Source organism: Schistocerca nitens, chromosome 8 (assembly GCF_023898315.1).
Source record: "Schistocerca nitens isolate TAMUIC-IGC-003100 chromosome 8, iqSchNite1.1, whole genome shotgun sequence".
Classification (NCBI taxonomy): domain Eukaryota; kingdom Metazoa; phylum Arthropoda; class Insecta; order Orthoptera; family Acrididae; genus Schistocerca; species Schistocerca nitens.
In genome coordinates, this window is record NC_064621.1 from 170,170,355 (window position 1) to 170,177,344 (window position 6,990).

The 6,990-nt window shown below is 39.3% G+C and overlaps 1 pseudogene; it reads left to right on the plus strand.

Moving 5' to 3' along the window:
- The first annotated feature begins 6,789 nt into the window (after window positions 1-6,789).
- Window positions 6,790-6,907, plus strand: LOC126199764 (5S ribosomal RNA; annotated as a pseudogene).
- Window positions 6,908-6,990: the final 83 nt, after the last annotated feature.

Here is a 6,990-nt window from a genome sequence, read left to right on the forward strand (position 1 = left end):
ATCTGCAGACGATTACCTTTTAATAGATATATAATTTATTCAATTCCGAAGACTACAATTATTTTTAATTTTTTTTTGAAATGTGTTCTACATGGGCGTGACCCACTGTGCCGCTGTTAAACTGCTGTCAAATGGTGTTATTATTAACGTCCGTGTTCATTTTAGTGATGTCAGATAAAGTATAAAACCTGTTTTCAGAGACTTAGCAGCACCTGAACTGTTGAAAAAGTGTATTCACGGAAAAACTCAAAACCCCAATGAAAGTGTAAATAGTGTTATATGGTCGAGAATCCCCAAGACTGTATTTGTTGGAACAGAAACACTTCACTTTGGTGTATCTTAGGTTTGCAACTTTGATATCATTTTATTTAATCTACTTTGGTGAAGGTGATTTATGTTGTCCTCTTTGAGCCATTATACCTGTAAGTAGGCTGTTTAGGTTTTTTTTATTGGTAACGCCACCTCAGTATGAAAATCACTGGCTGTGCTGTGTGCAGTCTGTGGCTGCTTTTCATTGTTGTAATACTCGCCATTGTAGTGTTAGGCAGCTGGCTGTGAACAGCGCGTAGCGTTGCGCAGTTGGAGGTGAGCCGCCAGCAGTGGTGGATGTGGGGAGAGAGATGGCGGAGTTTTGTAATTTGTCATGAACTGCTATATATATGATGATATCAAGGTAAATACATTCCTTGTTCTCTATTAATATCTTTCATTTGCTAACTATCCCTATCAGTAGTTAGTGCCTTCCATAGTTTGAATCTTTTATTTAGCTGGCAGTAGTGGCGCTCGCTGTATAGCAGTAGCTTGAGCGGCGAAGATTTTTGTGAGGTAAGTGATTTGTGAAAGGTATAGTTTAATGTTAGTCAGGGCCATTCTTTTGTAGGGATTTTTTTTGAATGTCAGATTGCGTTGCGCTAAAAATATTGCGCGTCAGGTTAAGCACAGTCGTGTATAAATTTTTTCTAAGGGGACGTTTCATATGGCGACCCTGCCAGGATACGAACCTGGAATCTTCTGACCTCAGGGGGGTACACGCCTACTTTGTGTACCATGTGTTTGGCACGCACAAGGAGCCCTAGCTAATATGGTATTTGCTTATACAACTTTATACACATCGGTACCATATTTCTCTAACACAGAATTACACAGCTATCTGATTATTTGACAGAGAAACAAACATTCTTTTTACTATGTCAGTGACAGATGTTTATGCAATTACACAGTTGGATAACTTCACACTTATGAAACTGTATTTTGTCTATACTTTGTAAACTGTTCATATTTTTTCAGAACCATTGTGATACTACGTGAGCTTTGAATGATGTATTTGGTATGGGATCATGATTTTTGAAGTGCGTTTGAGGCGGATGACACTTTTGACATGAGCAGAGAATTTTTTTTAGGTTTTGAAACTATTGGAGGAAGCTACGACGATTTTGAGAGTTGACTGAGGTGTTATGATGCTATTTTTACGACGACGATGTGTATTATGCTGCTGAGGTATGTTTATGGTCAAGAAGCTGATGCTATATGAGGAATTTGATTATGCTACGTGTTTCATATGATGAAATATTAAAGAAGCGTCGACGAATATATATATGTGTAATAAGGTAAGGAGTAATGAGTAGCGGTTAGGAACTCTGCCTTGTGAAGACGTATGTTGGAAACCAAGAATCGTACTTTAAGAGTTATGAAATGAAATGTGTGTATATGCGTGAATGTATCACAATGCTGACGAATATTTTTTTTTGGACACTTACATTTATAGGATTTTGTTTCTACAGATTTGCAACGCTAATTCTTGACCTGTGAAATATTTTTATATGAGACTGCCACTGTAGCGCAAACTGCTGTCGTAAATATTTCCGTACGAAAGTTAAGTGACCAACTGCACGTAATGCGTCGCGGGCACCCACCACGGCGACAGCCGCCCGAAAAAAAGCCATTAGCCTTCCAGCGGCACAGGTAGAAAAAAAAAGGGGAGGCCATTATCCTCGCTATTGACGTTCCTTTGTAGAAAGCATCGCAAAAACGACACGGTCGAACTTGAAAACGATGAGAAACATTTCACGGCTATTGTCGTGCTAATTGAGAGAAATGCCATATGGCTAGTGAATGACGTTTCACGCCTTGCTTTGCCCATTTTGTTTAATATCTAGTTTCTAGCTGCACTGCAGCATTGGTTAAAATAATATTGACGTTCCTTTGTAGAAAGCATCGCAAAAACGACACGGTCGAACTTGAAAACGATGAGAAACATTTCACGGCTATTGTCGTGCTAATTGAGAGAAATGCCATATGGCTAGTGAATGACGTTTCACGCCTTGCTTTGCCCATTTTGTTTAATATCTAGTTTCTAGCTGCACTGCAGCATTGGTTAAAATAAAATTTAATATATGTACTAATATAGTTATTTTATGCCTACAGATCGAGTCAATAAGAAATTTATGATCTACTTCCAAGAAAACGAGGGCACATAAATAGACATTTCCCTTCACAGGAATTGCATAAATAATTTCTTTACGATTTGGTAACTTATCTGCTAGTGTAAGTTCTCGTGATGCATCACTCTAGTGTTAAGATGTGACATACATGGCCATTTTTACTGTAATATTTTTTCTGCTTGAGCTATGTCATGTTTAGGTATAAGTTGCTGCTGTTTGCCAGGCATAGTGTTATTGAATTTGACTTTGTATTATTCTGTTAAGCCAGTTTTACTAATGATTTATTTTTATTGTTTGCTGCACATTGCCTTAGATTAGTTGTAATATTACAATTGCTTTGCTAATTTCTTAATGCAGCTTGCTTCGCAAATCTGCGTCTTTTTTCATTGCTGTTTATATTAATTGTTTTATGTGATGCTGCATTGCCTCATCCATTGGTATATATATCTGAGCTCAGTAGATTTAAGTTAGCTTAAGAGGGGGTAGACTATATAAGAAACTAACTATGATGGATTGGAAGAAATGCATTGAGAAGCTTAAAGAAAATGCTTTGGCCAAAAAAAGGGTATTTTGAAAGAGGATATGAACCAAAAAAAGTAGGGTTTAGGGACAACAGGTTTAGGTAGGATTTTCTTGGAAATAAATGATGAGGTAAGATAATGGTAAATAAATAATGAGGTAAGAAATATGTGAACAGAATATAGAAAGCATGCTTGGGTAGGATTTTTTTGGCAGGTGCAAATGTCGAAATAAGAGGAACGATCTATGGAATGAAGTTTTAGGTTGGACTGCAGTACCAAAAGTTACACTGAAAACGAACCCTGTCCTTTCCATTGTGTTATCCCCCTATGTGTTTGTGTACCCTTGTATATTTGTTTTCTTCCTGTCTCTGTGTAGTTTCATAGAATTTTTTTTCTAATACTATTCACTATGATGAGGAATACTGTTATCCTCAAATATAATTGGTATTAATAATATGTTATTTAACTTGTAAATATGCTTAGACATTACTTATTCTGTTTTATTTTAATGCTCATGTGTGAAGTTGATGTTTCAAAATTTATTCTGATCTTTTATATATGTACTCATGTCATAATTCCTGTAGCACTGATGTATATGTCTATTTCTATTCTTTTGTAAAGCCTGTTTTACTACAAATGTTATCTGTATTGTTATGTTCTTGAATGATGTATTTTGTACCTTGTTATTGTATTCTTATGTTATAAAATTGTAATTGACAGCAGTTCATCAAATTAAGTAACTTGTAAGTTACATTTCACTGCACATGTTTCTATTGGTCATAGTATATGGACAATATGTGAGAAGTAGGGACTGTTAGTGTTTGCACGTGTGTTAATAATTCAGCAAGGGACTGGATAACAGCATTGCTGGTTCTAAGGACAATTCCAAAAACTTTGTGAGTGCACAAGTGGTGGTTATGGACTTGCTATATTATCCGCAAGACTCTTCAATGGTGATTGTGCACCTGCACAGTCACAACAGATGGCTGCTGGCCATCTCTACAAGGACTACAGTGGGTCTGCATCTTTGATGACCCACCAGTACCATTATCTCTACAAGGACTACAGTGGGTCTACTGATGATCCATCAATACCATTATTTCTACAAGCACTGCAGTGGGTCTGCACCTCTGGTGGCCCACCAATACCGTAATCTCTACCAGGACTACAGTGGGTCTGCTCTGTGATGACCTACCCACCAATACTCTTCAAAACTTCGACTGACTCCGCTGTGGGTTTGCTCTGTTGTGGCCCATTACCTGTCAGCATGTCAAGAGTCAGCACTGTCTTTCCGTTGGAAGGACACTACTTCTTCAAGACTGCATGGAAATCCACTACTTCTGTGTGCATTCTCTTTCACTGTTCAGACTTTGAAAAAAAAGAAAAACACTGTAATTTTACTGTGATGAATCAGGACTGTCTTTATGGACTGTGAGAAAATTTTAGCTTTTGACCAACATTGTATCAATAAGTGTGTGCATTTGATTTCTTTGTTATTGTAATTGTGAAAAAAATTTTAACAAATATGTATTGGCCAGAGCCCAACAAAATTTGTAAAATTTTTTGTGGGTAGCATGGGGGCTATGTAAGTAGGCTGTTTAGGTTTTTTTATTGGTAACGCCACCTCAGTATGAAAATCACTGGCTGTGCTGTGTGCAGTCTGTGGCTGCTTTTCATTGTTGTAATACTCGCCATTGTAGTGTTAGGCAGCTGGCTGTGAACAGCGCGTAGCGTTGCGCAGTTGGAGGTGAGCCGCCAGCAGTGGTGGATGTGGGGAGAGAGATGGCGGAGTTTTGTAATTTGTCATGAACTGCTATATATATGATGATATCAAGGTAAATACATTCTTTGTTCTCTATTAATATCTTTCATTTGCTAACTATCCCTATCAGTAGTTAGTGCCTTCCATAGTTTGAATCTTTTATTTAGCTGGCAGTAGTGGCGCTCGCTGTATTGCAGTAGCTTGAGCAGCGAAGATTTTTGTGAGGTAAGTGATTTGTGAAAGGTATAGTTTAATGTTAGTCAGGGCCATTCTTTTGTAGGGATTTTTTTTTGAAAGTCAGATTGCGTTGCGCTAAAAATATTGTGCGTCAGGTTAAGCACAGTCGTGTATAAATTTTTTCTAAGGGGACGTTTCATATACCTTATAAATTCTTTGAACTTGTCGGTCACTCATTTGTTCCGTCATTTTCATCCATTTCGTCAGAGATCTATTCTGGAGATTACTGAAAATGATCTGATCCTACATCTTGTCCTCTGTAAACTACTGTATCCCTTCCTTGACCCAGTAGTTTATCCCTTGCCAAGATGTAGTGGTTCATTATTGATCTAAGACCTCTGTTGACCCAAGTATGCTTAAATATATCCCTTTCCTTAAAAATTGAATTAGTTCTTTTTAGATTATTGTAAGTAATAAAATCCCTTAGTACTTTTCTAATTCCAAAAGGCCCAAAAACATTCGTCACTCGAATGTTTCTATTCTGGCACTGAAATCATCCACCATAATAATCTGATCAGTAGCATTGTACTGAGTGTAGTTAGTCTTCTCTAGTTATTCATAGAAGTTTCTAGGTTCAACTTTTTCTTTTTTCCTGTGCATATACGCTTATAATGGTGGGTTGCCTCTTCTCATTTTCAGTCTGGCTGTAAGTATACTTTCGCTTATGTATGTGCAACCTGCGATCTCTTTTTCCCATTTCTTATGCGGAATAGTACTGGGCCTTGCTCTTTCATTTTCCTCAGCTCCACTGCAGAACATAACTTAATATCACCCTCTTTTTCGAGAAATTCCTCTGTAATTTTTGATTGCTACTGCGATGTATCCATTGATCCAGTTTTGTTTATCCTTTTTCATAGATTTATCATTTACGTTTGAGACCATCATGTTTTCGAGGCTCCTTGGCATACTGCCGGCCGCGGTGGTCTCGCGGTTCTAGGCGCGCAGTCCGGAACCGTGCGACTGCTACGGTCGCAGGTTCGAATCCTGCCTCGGGCATGGATGTGTGTGATGTCCTTAGGTTAGTTAGGTTTAAGTAGTTCTACGTTCTAGGGGACTAATGACCTGAGAAGTTGAGTCCCATAGTGCTCAGATCCATTTGAACCATTTGAACCTTGGCATACTAGGAGTAGTGTGTATTTTCCGTGAGTTGGTTACCAACGATCTGATCAGCCCCTGTTCTAGGAGGATCACGATGTTCTTTCAGGATTATTTAGCCGATATGGTTCAGTTGTTTAAAGACATCGGGAAACTCGAAAACTCGCCTTGCATCTTCTCCCGTTGTCTGCATAACATACACTCTCTATATGATATGAATTGCCAAAGGGTCATGCGACTCATAGCTCCTTGGGCGTGGGAGTAGAGGCTGTTGACAGAGCTGCCTTTATTTCTTTTTGGGTCTGATTCACATAGTTCTAATGGACTTTCCTCAAAGTTTTGATTCTGAACTAATTTCGGCAGTATGAAGAGACTTTGGGATCTCCTGTCGACGTTTGACCGTTGGAAATAATAAAAGAAAATGAAAGACGTCCTTGGGCCTCGAAACCTAAAACTGTTGAGAGCGAAAAAACCAGGAAGTCCAATAGAAAGGAAATGCAGAAGCCTGAAACAAGTACATGGAAGTATCGTAGCTAAGGATCTGTGAGGTTACTACTCACATTGTCGCAGGAAGGGAACCCACTGCTGCGCGGAGTAGCCGTGCGGTTAGAGGCGCCATGTCATGGATTGCGCGGCCCCTCCCGCCGGAGGTTCGAATCCTTCCTTGGGCATAGGTGTGTGTGTGTTGTTCTTAGCATTAGTCAGTTTAAGTAATGTGTAAGTGTAGGGACCAGGCAACGGCCTTGCCGCAGTGGATACACCGGTTCCCGTGAGATCACCGAAGTTAAGCGCTGTCGGGCGTGGTCGGCACTTGGATGGGTGACCATCGAGGCCGCCATGCGCTGTTGCCATTTTTCGGGGTGCACTCAGCCTCGTGATGCGAACTGAGGAGCTACTCGACCGAATAGTAGCGGCTTCGGTCAAGAATACTATC